The 20,813-nt window shown below is 41.3% G+C and overlaps 1 protein-coding gene across 1 annotated transcript in view; it reads right to left on the bottom strand.

Moving 5' to 3' along the window:
- syt1a (synaptotagmin Ia) overlaps window positions 1-10,758 on the bottom strand; it is a 206,842-nt gene extending 196,084 nt beyond the window's left edge. The window contains exon 1 of the mRNA XM_042511372.1: window positions 10,671-10,758. The gene's annotated coding sequence lies outside the window, so the exon portion shown is untranslated. The remainder of the gene's footprint in view (window positions 1-10,670) is intronic.
- Window positions 10,759-20,813: the final 10,055 nt, after the last annotated feature.

The raw sequence follows: 20,813 nt of genomic DNA on the forward strand, positions 1-20,813 counted from the left end.
ATTTAACTAAATTCATGACTTTTCCAGGTCTGGAAAATGTGATTGTGATATTCCATGTCTTTTCCAGACATTATTCTCTATCTTTTTAAAAAATGATTTAACAGTTCTTGCCACGTTGCTCAGTTCCTTTTTTCCCCATGTTTTCAAAAGAAAGCAAACCAATCTGCTCAGATTTCAAAGGTTTAAATACTTAATATCGAATGCAAGAAAAGTGATGTCGCTCCCAGTTTCAAACGGTTAAGTAGCAAAGTGCAGGAAGTCAAACAGTTAAAGAGACCACAATAATTTCTGCCACAGTCGCAGACCCCAGACTACCCAGTATGCCAGCATTATATCAAATTTAAGCAGATGCCTAGTTATTATCCCCAAGTGGGCCGGGCTGGCCCCGTGGCGCTGTGGTAATGAGTGTTTTTTCGTCTGACTGGGTGGACATGTTTGGGAAGAAAGGCCGCTGTCTACCCCCCCAAGAGCCTCTGCTTTCAGAACGAACTCAACACAGCACGGACCCTATATGCCTCCCCATTTGCATCATCCTTCACAGGAGCCCCAAACATGTCAAGAGTGCTCCATTTCTCAAGGATGAATTGGTTCGTAGTGTAAACAAGAAGAGTGAAAATTGAGGCCACTTGCTGTTATATTTCCCCCGTCTTTTGAGCTGTGGGCTTTTGCTGGTCATGCTATTATTCCGGCAATTTGCTCTGGCTGTGCCGGTTGGCAGTTCTCTTGAGTGAAAACATTCCTGTAGTTGTGATACCGAGCAACGTTTGCTTAAAAAGGGGACCCCCTCATGAAGGAGCGGGGACAGCGGTAATGAGAGCAGCTTATGGAGAATACCAGACAGATGGAGCAATGTACACCGCTCGCACGTGTCATGTACAGTACAGTGCTTAATGGGCGAGGAAGAGCATGGGGGAGGCGGCTGGCATGACAACCTACAGCAGGCAGGAGACTTGGTTGCCATGGCGACAAACAAGGATGTTTGCATCAGAGGCGAATCTCAGCGGTCGGCGGCGGAGGGCACACATGCTGCTCGACTAACAGTAATGGAGAATCGTCGGGGCAGAGATGAGGAAAGGTAGGGTGAGAGGGAGGGATGCCTTTTTCCTTATCACTCCCTCGTAATCCCTTTCCCACAGCAGCTCCGAGCCACACTGTCGGAGGGGGGGTTCTTGTCCGACAGGGACACAAGGACTCACTGGTTGAACAGCTAATGACCCCTCCTGCCTTGCTGTATTAGAGAGAAGAATTAAATCATCTTCACAGCAGGGTCACTTGAAAACATTATGCTGATTTTATGTTCATTTACCTCTTTTTTAATCCATCCACAGTCATTTTAATAAGCATGAAACGAGCTTGATTATGATACACTAATGGGCCCCATGCAGCAGTACACTCTTATATTTCTCTTATTTTTCTCTTAATTTTCTGGTAAGGGAAAAATAAGAGCAGTCAACTACAGATGCACCAAATGTTCTTAAGTATCCAAATCTACTTGGGTTGCTCAATGATGAACTTTTCAAAAGGTTCTCTTACCTAGGAGAAAAAATAATTAGTGAATCTCAAAAATCAAAGGGTACTTAAAAAATAAGAACAAATCATGGATATGAGCAAAAATAAGAGAACATCTGTTCATATATTGTTACTTGCATGAGACCCAGCATGACTCTCTTCAGTTCACTGTAAACTCAGTTGACAGGGACAATAAGAGAGGCAATAAGTTCTGTGACAACCATTCCTGCTTTCCAGCATGTTAAATTATGCGACGCAAGTTTAAAAATCCACCAAGGTCATTTGTGTCACGGACAGGGCGGCGCAGAGTGACACTGATTTTAATTGCTTTTTTTTAATCCCATCTTGGCACTGTATCTCACACACTGCTGGGGTGTCGTGTTACTTTATGACTCATACATCCTTCGAGGGCGCCCAGGAGCAGCGAGTAAACTGTAAGCAGAGCCAAGAGGCAACTTATTGGACACAGCTTTTTCTGTTTCCCCTCGTTGTGCTGACATATTCTGGGGACACTGAAGGAGCCTCTGGGGAATTGTGAGCTCGTACAAGCTGTAAAAAACACAATTAGCCTTTTCTGCCTCAGATAAGACTCAGCATGATGCTCAAGTTACAAATGTGTCATTTCGCTTAAATTGATGCATTCGACTTTGTGACACTCGGTCCACATTACCTAATTTACACCAAATGTGGCAGCTGTTTTACTCATGAATAGGATAGGCTGAAGAAAGGACATTAGTAATTTGGATTCCAGGCTCATCTCCATGCTGACACTTAACACTCAATACAGAGTGGCTAAATCAACAGGGGACCATAGCGGAGCACCTCTAATCTAATCATTTCAGACAAAAAAACTGAACAATATGAGCCAAAAACACAATTACACAAAGAACAGCAGTTGGTTAGGTTATTACTGACTTTACCCAGGAGGTGAGGTGCCACTCCCTCCTCTATTTTCTTTTCTACCAAGTCAGCACCTTCAACATGATCTCATCCTTCTTTTCATGTGCTGCTGCTTGGGCAGAGGCTCCAGGCGTGACTAAAATGATACTGAAGGCAGCCTTTTGCACAGTATCTTGACGCAGAAGGTGTCAGCAGTTAAGTTTAGGCAACAAAACTATTTATTCATGGAGCAGCTCAGCGGCTAGATGTGAGTAACAAAACTACTTGGGGGTGGTTAGGAAAAGACTGCAGATGTCGCTTAAAGAACACCCAACTTTGAGTGGCACAAACACAACGATAGATGATCAGCTGTTAAGTTTAGGCATTAAAACTACCTTTGGTTAAAAAAAAAAAAAAAAGATTGCAGATGTCACAAAACAACACCAGGCTTTTAGAGGCATGCGGTGTAAAGAAAGAGTTGGCGGTGAGGTCTAAACTACTTGATTTAGGTGAGCAAAGGTTGTGGATGTTGCTAATAGAACAGTCAGCACTGAGTGGCACAAACACAGCAGTAAGAGGGGGTTGGTGGTTAGTTTTAGGCAACAAAACTAATTGGTTATTAAAACCTGAGCAAATTGGGTTTAATTGTTTTTTTTCAATTTTCCGGACATCTCTTGCCAAGTTGCTCACATCTTTTCAAAAGAAATCAAACCAATTTTCACAGGCTCCACAGGTTAGAAAACTGATGTCGATCCAGGTCACAAGGGGTTACGAAAGGATGGCAAAAAAAAAAAAAAAAAAACACCTCTCTTTGAGTGGCACAAACATGGCAGTTAAGGCACAGCGGTTGGGTTTAGCAACAAATCTAGTTGGTTATAGTTAGGAAAAGATTGTAGATGCCGCCATAAAACACATATATGGGTGTATATGGGATGGTAGCTGTGTGGCGTCAGAGAGTGCCTGGCTTTGAGTGGCACAAACACAGCAATGAATGTTGCCATTTGTTGGTCTCAAAAACCAGTCTATGGATTTAAGTCCGATATTTGATGGACCCACCGTAACCATCTACGCTCCCACAAACTCAATGTATCCATTGCTCTGAGCATTTATTAATGGTACGGATGGAGAAACATCAGACTTCGTGAAAAGCACACAGATGCTTAACGGTACCCAGAATGGTCACTGTGCAGCGGGGGACACTGCCCAAGCGTAAGCGAGTATTTTATCGCCCTGAGCGTGAGACCAGGCAGCTGCCTTGATATCAGCATGTTGAGCAGGTGCATCATGGGATGCCCCCATGTGTCGTTAGTGCTGAGGGGGATGTGCATGAGTGTTTCAGGTAAGCACGGTAAGAGAAGGATGGCCTTTTTATTTTTTTTAAACACCTTATTACATTCATGAAACATTGAAAATGTCCTCCGGGGCCTCTTTTTTATGCTGCGTGCCCTTCAGTAATAATTAATACACTCTTTCATTAGGCAAAGGGGATGTTTCGCCCACTATGTAGAGGCGAGGCTGGGGGCTCAGGAGGACAGACATGGAGCAGACGGGGCAGGGCTTCTGTCCCTCAGCAATCCCACACACCCAGATGGTATTAATCTCTAATAACTTCCCCACAAAGCACCTTCGGGCAGCAGCAGGAGAAATGCTATAGGTAGGTGATGCGTTTTACCAGCCCTAAGTATGAATCAGGATATTAAAAAATTGTAGGAGGGCAAAAGCAATTTCCCCCTAAAGGAGATTTCAAAATTACAGCTCTCAGACTGGAAGTTTCGCTATAAAATAATTTTCTCGTCCTTACCTATCACAATGAAACACCTCCCCTCCGCCACTGTCACTATACATGAACACCCAAGATAAATGAAAATCTCTCTGGCAGACAGTCATGACAAAGCCATGGAATAAAGCCTTCTTAAATACACTTTGTACAGGCAACAATGTATTTATGACAGGCAGTAAAAACTGAGTAAATAAGCTTGATTTCTTTCTAAAATATAGGAGAAAAGTAATGAGCAATTTAACAAGAAATGAACCAAATATTAGTAGGAAATTAGTAAAGACTTACAAGAAAATAACAGAAAATAGGCCAAAAAAAAGACAAAGAGGACAAGAAAGTGCTACAAAATAATATTTTTTTCTGCAACATAATTTTAAATATAATATCAAGACAATTATAAATACAATTTTCTTAGACATTTTTTTATTTATTTATTTTTCAAATATCTAATAATCTCCCCTCAAGCAAATTTTCAGATCATTCCCTTGTCATTTTTCCTTTTTTTTTTTTGCAGTTTACAGAACCCTTCTTGTCAAGTTGTCATTATGTTTTTCCAGTGTTTTTGAAAGAAGTTTAAATGTAAAAGGGTTTTTCTTAGCAAGAGAAATCTAAGTAAAGTCAGTGTAACATTTATTTACTCTGACTTCTCTGAAGCCATTCACTTATGTGCATTTAATTAAGCAGACTGTTGTTGAATCTGCAAGTGGAGGCAGACATATCCGACACAGACTTGTTTTTGACTGGCTTCATTAGACATTGTTCAGGCTCCAGGGCTGATCCTCCCCAACTCCCTGCGACTTAACGGCAACTGTTTTGACTGAGCTGCAGCTGATAAATATGAATTTAAATGCAGTCGCATACAGCTGGAAGAATAGGCTTTTGTCACACACCGAACAATGCTTCGGTTCTTCTACACAAATGAAAACACCCTTATAAGCTTTTTTATATTGTGAGGAAAGGTCCCAGTCATGCTCTGTCCAATTCAGCAGCTTTACACCATGTGATACACTGTCGAATACGCTGCAGGATGGAGTTAGCTGAGAGAACTTAATCTGACATTTATGAGATGCATTTTTAAATTTTGATGACACCTTTTGGACTGAATGATCTTGCTTTGGTTGTTGCAAAAACAAAATAATACCAACTTAACCCTTTAAAATCTGGACTGACATGACTTTTCTTGTGTTGCATTCAGATGCTTTTTCCGAGTATGTAAACCTTGGCCTCTGAGCAAATTGGTTTGATTTCTCAAAGAACATTGAAAAAAGGCAATGAGCAATTCGTAAGAACCATCCAAAAAATTGCTAATGGTAAAAATGTTAGTGATCCAAAACTCCCTTTGCATTTTGACAAGTGGAAAATATCTGCTCAAAATACTCCAGAAGACACTGCAAAAAAAAAAAAAAAAAAATCGATCTAAATTCTCCCTAAAGTGTGCTGAAGAAGCTTCCTCATGAAACACTTAATACGATTATGTCCAGAAATGATCAGTATGATTGAAATGTCTGGGTCCAGGATGAAAATAATATGCTGTCACTGTCTGGAAAATCAATTCAAGTAAATTATTTTGCTTTCTTTAATTTAGTTTATTTAATTGAGTTCGACCGATAAGTCTGAGTGTGAAATATTCTCAACAATCCAACTTGTTTTGATCTCAGAAAGCAAACTATTTGGCCAAACTCAACTCTCAGGATAAGATACTGCAGATTTGCAAGCATGAGGAGAGATTTAGAGGGCATATAAAAACATAAGTGTATATTCTATGAACATACGCTGAAGGCGTGGGTAATTTCCTAGGCAACATTGTAGAAAATGATCTCTCTAAGTAATGCCATGCTGACTTGCTAACGGGCGGTGTTCAATATTTCATTTCCATGAAGAAAACAAACATAGTTAACAGAAATTTGTGCGCAGCCATGTTAATTTGGAGAAATCGAAACACTGCAAGTTATTCAGCTAGATTTCATACTTAATGATAGAATTTGAGAAGTGATGCTGATGCACTTTTAGTGTCGTTCTTATCAGTTTTTGTCGTGCAGCTTCACTCTTTCTGCAACTGAACATATGCAGTTTAAAATTTGCGTGACACATTGATCTTTGATTGACTGTGGTGTCTTTGGCTCGTTCTCATTTCAAGGTTAGTTGGATTGCATACAACATTAGTTGAGCAGCATTATATTTTCTTAACAGTGTTCTATCAATATATTTGACCTACTGTAGCAGTGGCACAGTGATCGTGACTGGACTGTAATTAATAGTCAATCAATAATAAACTCCAGAAGACCTCATTATTTCACTAGGGAAAAATATATTTATATTTATCATAGTTACATATTAAAACTATGTTACAGACACTTTCCCCAGGTAATTACTGTCACTGTAAAAAAAAAAAAAAAAAAAAAAAAAAGTTGTTTTTACGGAAAAATACTGGCAGCTGTGGTTGCCAGAATAATTCTGTAAAAACTACAGAGAAGATGTAAACAACTTTACAAAACAACCTGTAAATTTTACAATTAAAAACCGTTGTAATTCAACTGCAAAACTGTTGTCTACAACATTTTTAAACTAAAATTTACAGTCTATCTGGAGGACAAAAAAAATTCTGCAACTCCATCACCCAATGTGTAAAAACCCTCAAATTACCTTAATAATTGAAAATCTACACATTAGAAAATTATTAAAAAATGATTTTCATTGTCGTCTTTGTATGTTGTATAAAGAAATCAAGACAATTAGCTCAGGTTTCAAAGGATTAATTATGATAGTATTAGGATGAGAAAATGGTTATAGGGAGATTTTTGGGCATGGAAAACAAGTCAGCATGAAAAGCAGAAAGACTAGTCCAGGGGCATCCATCTCCACCAGCATGAATCGCTCTGTGATGACAGTGTCACTGATCTGGTCACATCCCTCCTCACAGGCGCCCACTACCAAATGGCCACCCAAGGTCAAATCATAAGAGAGACGCTATTTATAGCATCCATTTGCATCGCAATTCAGAGCAGAAACAAACACCCGCCTCATTATTTTTGCTGCCCTGCTGCTTTGGTTACACTTCCCTTTTGCCCTGGCTCCACTTCCTGTCCCCTCATTTCCCTCCATCTTCTAATAAACTGATCATAAGTGAGAGGCCTCAGACAAATACAAAGCAATCCTGGCAGATGCCCTTTTATCTTTGCCTTTGGCTTTTTGAAAAGTTCACTCAAGATAACCAGACAAAAGGTTAGCGTGGCCCGGACATCAGGCTCAGGACGCTGGGCCTGTACTTCTCATTAATAGCTCTTTAACAAGCCTGATAAAACATGACAATGCCCCCGGCGACAGCTGACTGGCCACTTGATTAAGTTTGGGAGTCAACAACTCCCCCCGCCCTCTCCAGCTTGGTGTAAATACAATCAGAGGATGCTGTACTGAGATTTTACAGCCAAAAGAAGAGATCTCTAAAACTTCATTGTGACAAGGGCTGCCCCATAAAAGCCAAAGACCCTTCAGTCTGAGATTTTTCAAGTCAAGCATTTGTTTTTCGTTTGTTTGGCAAAGTGTACAGTGTATTTTTGTAAGATGTTCTGGTCCCCAAATTTAGCTGCAGAGTGTGCTTTAGGGCTGAGCTGAATGTTTTGAAGCTTTGAAGCTTCAATCTTTCAATGGTAATTGGCATCCTGAACAGTATTTGAATGCTTCCTTTTTTGTACTCACAGAACTTGCCTATGAAAAGGAAAAGGAAAAGGCGAGACAAAATGTGGACCGTTATCTGCGTCTGGAAACTGTAGTGAAGCGTTTGCTTTACATCTACTGATGCGGCTGGACCCACTGTGTTCGGGTTATTAATAAGTTACAGAAACATTGAGTGCAATGGTCCACCTTCAGACTTCTCTTCTCTCCATGCTCTGTCTCACAACACTAAAGGGCCATCCACACCAAGCACTACAACCATAACTTTAACCATAACGATGTGAGCATCCATACTGATGAAAAATAACGATCTGTAAACAGTGGCGCCGAGCACACCCTATACATTTTGTGGTCCAAATTTTATGTTAGGATTTATGTTGGATGTGATGTCTAAATAACATTATGTTGTCACAACAACACAACACAACACATGTTGTCATTATAGTTGTAGTATGGACTCCGACATCCTCTTGAGTTGGAACGATATTTATAGTTTTATAAATCTTTTTATAGTTTTAGTTATAAATATAGTTATAGTTATAGTTATCTTTGTAGGTGTGGACTGCCCTTAAGTCCTACCAAAGTAGGGACGGGTTTAGGTGGTCCTGTTGAAGCTTTGAATATTTGCAGGTTATTTTCACTATAGAATCAAAGCCCCAAAAACAGTATTCTGGACAGGCCAACAGCGCTCGTCACTGTTTACGCAACTCTCTGGTACAGGAAGCTGCAGACCCAGAGCCAAGGTAAGTCTGAATGAAACAGAGGCAGCTGCAGAGGAAGAGAGGCTTTGTACAGCTCCGCGATAACGAACTTGTGCCTACTGCTTGGAGGTGGTGAATTTACAGCTCACAGCAACTTAATACGATACAGTCTATAGTTTTAGTTTAATATCTAGTGTTGACAACAAATGTTGCTCATTTCCAATCAGTCGTTAGCATAGTTAGCACACATTTCCTCTGTGGGCTTGTTTATAATATCAGGGTTCCTATAGCTTCATGGTAAGTTAGAGTTTTTTAATGTCACTCAGAATAAAATTAATAAAATTTACCTCCCCTGTCTTGACATCTTTTAAAATATAATTTAAAATATATTAATGCCAATTAGTGCCCTAATTTTAAATTAATTAATTCAATGCCTTTTACCACTTTTTAAAAAAAAATCTGCAGGAACCCTCTACATTATGTGAACTTTGCACCCTGAATGTCCAGCCAAACTACATTCAAACTTTTAAATTCTGTACCAAGAAAAGGGAACAAATCATCAATCAAGTCATGTATTGAACAGTCAGATTTGACTCAACTATGTAATTCTGAGTCAAACAGCCTTAATCATGGCCTCAAACTCATATCACACAATTTCCAAAAATTCCTGACGACACTTTGTCAAGGCTGCCTGAAACCCCCAGAACATGAAAAACATCCTCTATGTCCTACATCCTCTGTGTTTCAAAAAGCAATTGCCAGCCAACAGTCCACGCTGCATCCATCAGTGCAGACACAGCCTCAGCCTGTCTGATTCAGTTAGTGCTTATGAAATGGAGCATCTGCAGAAGCTCCCAGAGAGTATGTAAACATAAGCTCTGCCTTGGGAAATGAGCTGAGGGGTCATTTAGATTTGGGTGTGGAAAGCACAGTCTCGCTCTCACTCTCTCTGTCACCTGGTAACAGCTTGACACTGGGGCTTCCTGGCTAATGTCTTCTACGGCTAAACAGCAACACCTGAGCAACCCCCCAAACCCACTCCTCTCCCCTCCTCTTTCTCTCCTGTTGCACTAGCTGAACCTGCCTCCTGAGATATTAGGTAATCCGGGAGCAGGCGAGAGGTGATAGGCCGCCCCAGTCTTTTGACAATACTGTATTTGTCAGCGAAGCCATGCTACAATCACCACGGATATGCTTGACATGTTTGCCAAGAGCCAGGAGCCGTTCCTTTACATGTGCAGTAGCCATTCGGCAATCCATCAGTGAACCTGTGGAAGGTGATAAGCCTCCTTTACAGCGCAGGGGGTTCCCACCAATCACAAAAACAGCAGATTTATTATGCCATATGCAACTCAAGTGGCTTTTCAAATTGTATCAGCTCACTGTATAAGCTTTAAAGATTGCAGGAATTCGTTATCACTGGTGAGTTTGTAGAATAGATTATCAGCAAAAGGAACAAAAGCGTGCAGAAGAAAAGTCACAGACAGAGAAGGATGTCTTTTTCCCCTTTTTCAAATAGCATTACAGCTCATTTCCGAATCAATAGCTTGCCTCTTTCCTCCCTGCCCAAGATAAACCCATCACAATTGAAGGATGGTGGAGAGTGGAGAGAGAGAAAAAAATAAAAGACGGGGCACCAGAGCCACAGCCGGCCCATTTTATCTGATGGAGAGAGGTGAACAAACGGAGGGATTAGCTTCCATGGGATGAAAGCAGCTGCTCGTCTTCCGTCTCCATTCCCCTCCCCTCCGTTCCTACTCCTCGTCTCTCCATCCGCCCACACATCCACACCGTGGTCTCCCCTCGCAACCAGAGACATGCTCTATATGTTGATCAGATATCGCCAGCTGTACAGCGCTCCACCCTGCACCTACAGCACTTCAAACACATTTCAGCGCACATGGCGACAAAAGGCGCGTCGAAAATGGGCGCCAAAAAACTGTGTCACGACAAGGAGAGGGAGTTGTAGCAAAGTGTACTTCCCCTGTGGCACCCTCAAAGCACCCACCCTTCCTGATTATGTCACCTAGACACCGATACATCAACACACACACCACTACAAAAACAACCAAGGAACACCCCATTTCTTTGTAACTTCTGGGGTTACCCAAAGACGAAATGTGCGCTCTTACCTGGCAACACCTTCAGCTCCAAATCTGCTCGCCCTGACAAGGAGGCACGCTCATCTAGAGTAGGAGAAGGGAGTCTTGGAGAGAGAGTGTGTGTATGTGTGTTGTGTGTGAGAGAAAGAGAGGTAGAGGGAGAGAAAGAAGGAGGGAAAGTGAGGTGGAGCTTGGTTTGGAGGAGAAAGGGAGGAGGAGAGAAAGAGGGCTGGATGATGACTCTGTCTGCCGTCTATATAGCCAGTCTTGTGGGAGCAGTGAGGATGGCGCTAGATCATCTTCTGTTCAAACACAAGCGGCGGCTGCACCTCGTGTACGGCTGGGAGAAAGAAACCCGAGGGCTGAGAAAGGGAGGAGGAGGTGTGAGAGAGAGACAGGAGACACTCTGGGCTGTTTAAGCCAGTATCGTCACGCGCAGTTCCTAGGAATCCCTCCAGTAAGAGGGGCACTGCATCACTGAGTCCTTGGCTGTGATTGGCTGGGTAGTGGGGAGACGCCAAGGATGTTGGGCAACGGCGTGTAACCTAAGATGACCCTTTCTACACGTATTAACATGCCCTGTTTGTGTTTCGCAGCCCCTCTGGGCGCCTGTCACCTTCAAGGACACGTCAAAAAAATCCCCAAGGATGTTGAGATCCCTGGGTGCATGTCGGTGTGTGTGTGTGTGCGCGCGTAGTATGTTTGTCACTTTGTAGTAAGCCATGATCTGCCCTTGCACATGAGCAAATACAAAAACACACACACATGCATGCACAAACACAACATCCTACAAGAATCTGTCCATGAACGGGAGATGATTTCCCCGGAGAAAGGCTGAGCCTGTCAACACAAACGCCACACAAACACCTGCAAGGACAATCTTTCATTAGGGTGATTGAATATGTTGTCAAACTGACCTCAGAACCAATGGAGGAGTTGTATAGGGCTGGGCGAAATGGCTAAAAATGTCATCGCGATATATAAAATTTTCAAATTGGTCGATATCAATAGATATCTACTAAAAAAGTCAAATCTGACTTTCCCTCTAAGTGAAAGCTGAAGGAAATCATACTGTTATTTGTGTTTAAATTGTTATTTATCGTAATTACATGACAACATTTGCCAAACAGCAGAACATTTCACACATCTGCGGTAGATTCAAAACAATTTGAATCAAAATAATAAGGTGGACGGTCGGTCCCCCCAATCTCGCTGTCTTCTTTTTCTGGTTAATGGAGGGTGGTGACTGGTGCGTTACCACCCCCTTCTACAGGTGTATGCATGGTTTAATTATATGGCGGATTTATCGAACATTTATTATATCACTATCACTATAACTACAGATAATTATTGTCTTCTTTTTATGACCCAGCCCTAATGGTGAGACAAAGTCAAACCTGTAATTCAACACTGCTGATGTTGTGTGATTCAGATGTGCATATGGGCTGATTTATTATGTAAATTATAATTGGAATACTTGTAATTGATGAACTATTACTCCATTAAATTTGAATAAAAATGTCATTAAACCCTCAATCTTATATAAAGGCTTCACATTCAAAGGAGGAAATGAAGCGGCTGAGAAGACTTGCCAGCAAAGCGGTCACGTGACACAGGATTCATGAATATGGAAAATGGTTGATAATGCCATTTTTAGCTGCCTCAGGTAGCAAAACAGGTCCTCTACTGGCTGCACAGGAGAGCAGAATAAAAGCGGCGTCCAGCTGCACTCAAAGGTCAGCCAGGAACCGACAGGCTGCACAATGAATAGAGCTCACTATCTTGAGTTTTCCCATGAAAACATGAATACAGTCTACATGATGTATGAGCTGATCTGTTACTCAGCAGCTATAAGGATTTTCAAGCATGTAATACTGTAAACTGTACTCACAGCACATGAGAAGGTACTTAAATTAAACTGTAATTAAGCGTTCTGGGGATTAGAAACCTTTGTCACAGTGAGTGGGTTTTTTCCTTCTTGTACACATCTTGACTTCTTGTACATAAACTAAAATCAATCTCAGCATATGGTGTATGATGTATTTCTTTCTTATCACACTGTTGAGTGGATTCAGACTGATCGAGTCTCCTCCAAAAACCAAAAAAAGACAGCATGACTGTTTCCACTGGTGAGTCACATACTGTAGCACCCTGTGGTGATCTCTCTTTATCCAGCATTCAAAGGTCATCCTCTATCCTGTATAGTTTTTTCTTCTTTACAAGAATCTAATAATCAATAGGCCACTTACAGTAACCAAAACATTTTCATTCGCAACAATGTAAGCATATTCTTGCACTTACAGTTTACATCTACTACACTCTTCAGCATCTGACCAAATTTCTCCTCTTCTGTTCCTGACTTACACATTGAGTATAGGCCAGAAAATATGGATTTAAAATGTCACAACTTCATCATTACATGCTATTAGACATTTGTGTGAAAATTGAAAACATGAATTCTTGAGTTAGGCACAAAAACATGCTTTACGAGGTCACCATGAGCTCAGTACATTCTTGAGTCAAAGTGGACATTTGTGCAAAATATGAGGAAACACCCTCGAAGCCATCTTCAAACACTGCATTCACAAAAATTAGATAGATGCAAGGTCACAGTGATCTCGTCATTTCAACACCAAATTTTAATGAGCTCATTGTTGTTTCTAAGTGAAGGTGTTTGCCAAATTTGAAAAAAATCTCTCAAGGTATTTTTGAGATATCGCTTTTATAAGAAAGAGCCGGACGGACAGATGGAAATCCACAAACATAATGTCTTGGGCCTCGGCTATCTGGATTGCAGAGGCATAAAAATGAAAATTTGAGCATCTATATGTCTGTGACAATGGGGTACACTCCTTTTGCTGATGATCTTGTGATATCAGTGTTTCCCAATAGCAAATTATCCATTTTGTGTTCCCTCTTCTAATTCGGAGGTTTTGGCAGGTCTATACGCTTCTAATGATGGTCCAACTCCAAAAATAAAAATCAATTCATGACAGCAGATGTTTTAATCATCGGGAGCTGCCACAAATAAAAGAATGTGTGAGAAATCCTGGATATGAAATAAAGCTTGTGATGTTTTCTCAACTGTAGTATCCAAGGTCAAGAATAGCCTTTGAAGATTATTTGGCTAATGATGTGTTATTATGACTTTAGGTATTAATTTTGAGTAATTTTAGGGTCATACAATTAAAACAAATTGCAAAAATCACTGTTTTGTACACAATTCATTCTGTAATTATCATGTTGCATTGCAGCTGTTAGAGGCCCAGTTAGACAGTTATTGTTGCACTGACGTTTTTTAGGGAAAGTCATGACTTTAACTTTACCTCCTCAATAGACGGCTGCATTGACAGAGCAATAATTACTTTTGTGTAAAGCCCAGTATTGGCTCGGTATATCAGAAATAAAAAATCTTGCCAAAGTAAAACCCTTTTGTCCTTGTATGTCCTCGGCCAAGGCATTGGCCCCGGGTTACACAATGATTACTGGCCTTAATGGCAGTTTGTCTTGATATGAAAGAGCTCATTGGATCTGGAGGGACTCCACTGGCATGCTGACACCGTCAACAGCAGAAACACCAGCTGCATCCTCCCAGGTCCTGCTCAGAAATAGCTTGGCCCAGTCGTGGCCCTGGCCCTGTCCCAGCCAGCAGCCCCCACCAGGCAGGCAGCAGGGCCAGCTCCACAAGTCTGGCTCAGAGTCCTCCCGTCCTGGAGGACAGAGGGGCCTCTAAGGCCCGCAAACAACCGGGCAGCAGACATTGCCGACCCTTTGCTGTACGAGCAGTGTCCTCTGTCACAGAGTCTCTCATCTCGTGGACTCAGAACAAAATCAAAGTGACATTATTAATCATGTGATGGGGAAAATAATTAGAGGGGTAAAGAAGGACCGAGTCCCTTCCCCCATCTTCCACCATACAGCAGATAACTGATTACTGCTCGGCTCAGTGAGTGATGAAAGGGTGCCGGGATGGTTTTGAATGTGGCCATCAGCAGCCAATTACATCACACACACCTGCGATCTGGCAGCAGTTACAGGAATGGTCCCAATCAATAAAATCCATCTTACTCGTGTCATTACTTCAACATCAATAATAATTTGGTCAATATTCATCAATCCATCCATCCATCCATCCAATTTCATCGGCTTATCTGGAGGTGGGTCTCAGAGTTCGATTTCCAGTTTTGCTGGTCCAGTCCAGCAAACGAGCATAAACCGGTATTATATATGCAAACCGACTGAATCGACATGTGTGATCGTGTCACATTTGGCCAATTTTAAAAGTAGCCTAAGTCACAGCACTAAATCCAGTTCGAATTGCATTAGTAATATGCAATACGACAGCGTGATTAATATATCATGTTTGTACACTTAGCAATGGAGCAACTAGTGTCACATAAATGGTGTGTAATTTACTGCAAGCCAAGGCACTAGGTATCTGCAGCATGAGAGATCAAATTTCAGTGGAGGGGGGAGAGAAGCGCACGTTTTTCTACTTGTTGGGGCATTGAGAGGAGATGACAGAGTAAGACTATTAAAAACACTAAAACTGCACCAACGACAACATTTTGGACTTGAAGCCAACAAAAGAGCTGTCCTTACTGGCTGACTGGCTTTCTGAGGCCTGATCTCGAGCGCAAAGCTGATAGCTCCGTAGTTTGTTTACATGAAGTAACAAAGGTGCATATTTAAGGAATTCGGTGTGGACACAGAGCGCTGGTGTTACACAACGCTACATGATAGTTAGACACTCGCTCTCTTGTGGGACATGGTGTCATTATGTTCCACTCATAATATGAAATGATAATGATAATGATATTGAACAATTAGCCTAACAATTCACCTGAACAATTCATATTATATAAAGAATCTGTAACTGTTGTTTTCAAACCAAAGAAATAATTGAAAAAAAATTGTTTAGATTTTACAAAACATTTGAAGGCAAATGGTTATTGTTATTACTACTAATTTGTAGCAATTTTATGCTCTTGAAATGAATAATATAATAATTCTCTGTAATTTTATCATATCATCAAGAATATAACCCAAAAATGCCTTGAAACATCATGATATTAATTTAGGACCATATCGCCCACCCCTATTACATGCCATTTAAACACAGCACAATGACCGTTTAAGTACGCTGGCTTATAGCTGACACCCTTCTTAATTATTTACTCCATCCGACCAATCAGACTGCTCTTTTTCAAGGTGCTGAAGCGGAAAAACTCCTGTTGTCAGTTTCTCCCAGTCGATGTTATCCCCTCATTAGAAAATGTCACAAAGGCCGTTGATTGTTTTCATGCTTTCGACACGGCCGGTTGCTTATAAGCAGTATTCTTCAGAGGCATTAGTCATCTACACCTGGCTGTGTGGATCAAAACCCCACTTTGGTGAAATCAGCCCTCTGCCAGTGTGTGATTCATAGAGAGAGAGAGGGAGGCTTGCCCTGCCCTGACTGTCTGCACGCATGGCGCCCCGGGAAGCCTGGTGTTTCTCTCTCTTGTTTACAGATCGACAGCATCTCTGGGAGAAGCTGGGCGACAGCCTGTGACAGACTGATGGATGATGTGACACTCATGCGCCAGTGTGTCATCCCAGCATCCACCAACCCGTTCTCCCCTCACCCACTTACACTGGAGGAGAGGATGGAGGAGTGTGTGTTGTTATGCATGTGGATCGAGCTTAGAGTTGCATCTTTCTTCAAATTAATGCATGTGCATGTAGAGAAAAGCTTGATGGGTAAATGGTGGGTGGCTGTCAGCTCGCCTGATTGTTAACGGCCAGATGACAAGGCTAGACCCGCTGCAGATGACGATGCTCAGGAGCAGGCAAGATGGGTGACAAATAGAGGTGACAGAACATGGAAGCGCAAAACAAATCTGCATGGAAATGAGCAAACTCCCCCCAAAAAATTACACATCTCAAGATGTGATTACAAAGAAAAAAATCATCAGAACTGGATGAAAAATACCATCATGGTCAGCTCATGGACTGAAAGATCACAGACTGTAGTCATACTCTAGAAAAAATGTCATACATAATTAATGGTCAACTCAATGGTCAGCAGCTGCATATTAGGTCAAAAAACAGTAGGATGACAGACAGGTAAAATGCTCCTCATCTAAAAAAAAAAAAGATGAGAATCCAAATACCACCACGCAGTTGTATACTCCGTGCCCCGGTCAAGTTGCACCTACAGTTTACATCCATGTCAGTGAAAACACAGACACTTCATACATAACGTCCCCCCAGCAGCACAGAAGATCTGTATAATCCATTTTAGCACAGTTTCAAGATTAATGTCACTAATGCAGTATCTGTCCCAATGTCTCTCCCTCTGTTCCTGACATTTGTGCGAAATTTAAGTGTGTGAATTCTTGAGTTATGACCAAAAACATGTTTAATGAGGTCACCATGACCGTGACATTTAACCTTGAGTCTAAATGGACATTTGCGCCAAATTTGAAGAAATTACCTCAAGGTGTTCTTGAGATGACGAGTGTACAAGAGGAAGACAGATGCAAGGTCACAGTGACGTGGACCTTTGACCACTGAAATTAAATTAGTTTATTGTTGAGCCCAAGTGAATATTTGTGCCAGATTTGAAAAAAAAATCCTTCAAGGGATTTTTGGGATATTATTATTTTGGGACTTAAAACATTTGCCTCAGGCCTCAGCTATTGTTGACGGAAAAAACAATAAAATAAAAAATATTTCTCCATCCTGTTAGAGACAATATTCAATTAGAATGTGGCTTTTGCAATCGAGTAACGTGGAAAAAACTGGACATAATCAATGACATTTTTGATAAGGCAGTCTGGGTAACAGGCCTGTTGAAATTCAAATTAAGAGCTTAAACTCTCAAACATGTCTGCCAATTTCCCAGATCTGTTAAGCGAGTAAACAGCTCTAAGTGATGTTTTGTATGCTGTTGGGTGGACTAATCTTCTTATATTGATTTTACCTACCCTGCCATCACTTAAACCCTCCGCCTGCATTTTCATGGCAAAGATGGCAATTAGAGGACCTCTGGGCTCAGATTCAAAAATCAAATAAAGATTTGTTACACAACGTTTTCAATCACACTGTCTGTGATTCTCAATCAAAGCAGCAGGTGAGATCAATAAAGTTTCTCCACAACACTCCATGATTACGAAACTGCTACCTTGTCAAGTCATTATTCATATTTAAATTTTTGCTTTAGCAGAAACAAATGATTTAAAGGTGGTAGCTGGATACTCACAGCCAGGTCATTCATTTTGTGAAGCCGTTTTAAGTGATCAAAGTTATTTAAGGCGAAAAGGAATCAATAGGAATCAATGGAGGTGCTGTCTTTGCCACTATTGCTCTCATGGTGATTACAGTCAAAAGGCATCAGTTACTCATTTCCAGTAGACTCTGCTTTGGAAGGCATCAATCATTCCACAACCAGAAACAAAAAATTACCAGAACCACCCTGAATCACGAGAGTTGCACCTTGTAACACTTCAAGAAAAAAAAAAAATTAATAATATAAAATTATTTTCATTTATTGACAGACGAAAAGTGGGAGAGCCTCAGAGGTTTTGTCACCCTATTTTTTTAGAATTCTGTATCACAGCTTAATCCGTACAGTAGTGATTCTCACCCACGGGCCAAAGCTGGCCCCCGACAGGGTGCCAGGTGTGCACCCAACCACTTTCTAATTCACAAAAAAAATAGTAATTCACAAGTGCCGGCAGAGAATCCCCTACAACCCTGTCAGAGGTCCTAGCTGAGCCCCTGATGTACCTAAAATCTGTCCTAAAATCATGGAAACGTTCGTTAATCCTAGAACCATTCTAAAATCGAAGAAATGTCCTAAAATCCTAGACACTTACAAGGGGTTGCTGTGACTGGTTCCTGGCCTCCTGTCATTTTGCAAAAGTGGCCCCCAAGAAAAGTAAGTTGAGTATCCCTGCCGTAGAGGATAAAAATCTATAACAGTTAGATCCAATCATGGCAAGAACTATTTAAACTTCTGTGATAAAAAAAAAAACATTTGAAGTTATGTAATGTTTATAAATTGAAGACAGCAGTTTTGGCACTTAACTAATCCAAGAATCCTGAGGGGGTAAAAATCCTGTAATGTTTTCCCATCACTGAGCCAGCTAATGGTTTCTATTGTTATGGCAAAATTGAGTTCTGGAGATTAGCTTAAAGCTGAGACATGGTAAGGTAATTCTCTAAATACACTGAGCGCATCACTGACTACACATCTAGTCTGTCACACACAGGGGAGCAGGTATCCTACATTTTAAGATATGCAGTCGTGTATGCTTAGGTCATTAAGACATTTAAAAATAAACGTACTGAGGTGATGTCTACAAATAAAAACCCTCAACATAAACACCGATGTCCTTGACCGCAGCAACCCTGATCCTCTCAGGGGTCATTCAAGTAGAAGGTGAGCCACTTCCTCTTATCAGCTCGTCCAGACCTTCAACAGGTCTTATCGCCCATCTTGCCCCGGAGATGTTTGGGCCAGCCATGCACTAACGCCCTCCACACCAACACATGATAACACCTATGATCATACATCGACCTGTCTGTCAGCCCAGTTATTTTCAGGTGCTTGATAAATGGGGCTAGCATGTTTGCCTGAGAGCACATCGTCTACAAATGGGAGCCAAGATGGCGGCTGTCTGCCTCGCAGTGACAGGGCAGCCGACTCCACATTAAGTGCCTTAAAGGGTAATATATAGGCTGGTTGTTAGATGCACTGATATGCTGCACGGTGGTTCAATCCCATGTGAAATGATCCTTGATACATGAGATCTTTTCTCTGCTCACCCAAGGGCAACAAATCATGCCCATACATGAAATGAATCAATGCATGTAGTGCTGATACCAAATGACATGCTCTGGAAGAAAAATGGTGGTGCTTAAGTCTTAGAATGATGCAATCTCATACATCATACAGTGTTACTGTCAATACATAAGGAGAACAGTCAGTTTATCTTTGTCAGACAATCTTAGTGGCACAGTTTTGTCCTCAAAAGACATTCAGAGGACATCTAGTTTCTGTGATGGACACTGCTGATCTGTCTTTACAAAGCTATATTATTCTTGGACCTTAAAGTGAAAGTTTGGGATTCGGAGCAACATCTTATGGCACTGCAGACTCGCTGCAAAAACACCTCCAGACTGTACTGCTTTGCCATAATCCTAGAAATCTGGCGCAAGTGGTTACATGCTTTGGGTTTTATACATCCAAAGAACCTCTATAAAAATGACTCTGGATAGTAACAGAGATTTCTACTCACAAGGTTATGCACAGCAACATTAGGCAGGTAACCCTCAAGTTGCACAAACTGAAACTGTGAATTTAAAAAACACTCTTTAACTATCACTATTTACTCTTTAATGTTTATCTACACCCACTCCAACACCCAGATGACCAATTCTTAACTTCCCTTCTTTCTTCCAGGTCAGTGTACTCCCAAAGTCCCTCTACTAGAAGTCAGCAATTAATCCACACCACTGTTGCTTCATCCAAGCCTGCAAAGAGACAAAATGCTCTTTACCTCAAGGTCAAGGCCCTACCTTACATATCTGAGCATCTGTCTTCTCCCCTAAACTCAATGGGTACCAACAACCCCTTGATTGTCTCTACTTAGCCTTTTAGGTTTTTTATTTTTCCAGATTAAAAGCAAATGACCCATTGTTATGTGGAGACATAGCTTGAATGCACTCATCTAGATTCAATTGTTTGATTGATGCTATGATTCTAGTGTTCTAATTTTATTCTTCTCTAGGTCAGCATGGAAAAGCCGATAAAAGCACCAGTTAAATGCCAAAAATGCCATGCCTTTGTTTACCCAGCCCTCTAGGATTACAGCGTGATTCTACCATTCCTTTCTCCAGTCAATTAGCAACATGTATACCTGACAGATACCAAGCAGCAGCTGTATCGAGCAAATTAGTCTGTCACAGGCTTCGCTGATATCGTGTTGTTTCAAGGCCAAATTATTAAATCCTGTCTCTGCGCTGCAACCATTGCTTCACTGATGATTTACTATCATGTCGTTTCTCTCCACTGGGCCTATTCTTAGTCCCAGTATCATCCTCTTCATGCGTTGGAGAGATGGTTATTTTTAGTAAGGCTGTCACGTGATGTCAGTGCAAGTGAGTCTCACAGCTGTAGGCTAC

This window comes from Plectropomus leopardus, chromosome 22 (genome assembly GCF_008729295.1).
Source record: "Plectropomus leopardus isolate mb chromosome 22, YSFRI_Pleo_2.0, whole genome shotgun sequence".
Taxonomy (NCBI): domain Eukaryota; kingdom Metazoa; phylum Chordata; class Actinopteri; order Perciformes; family Serranidae; genus Plectropomus; species Plectropomus leopardus.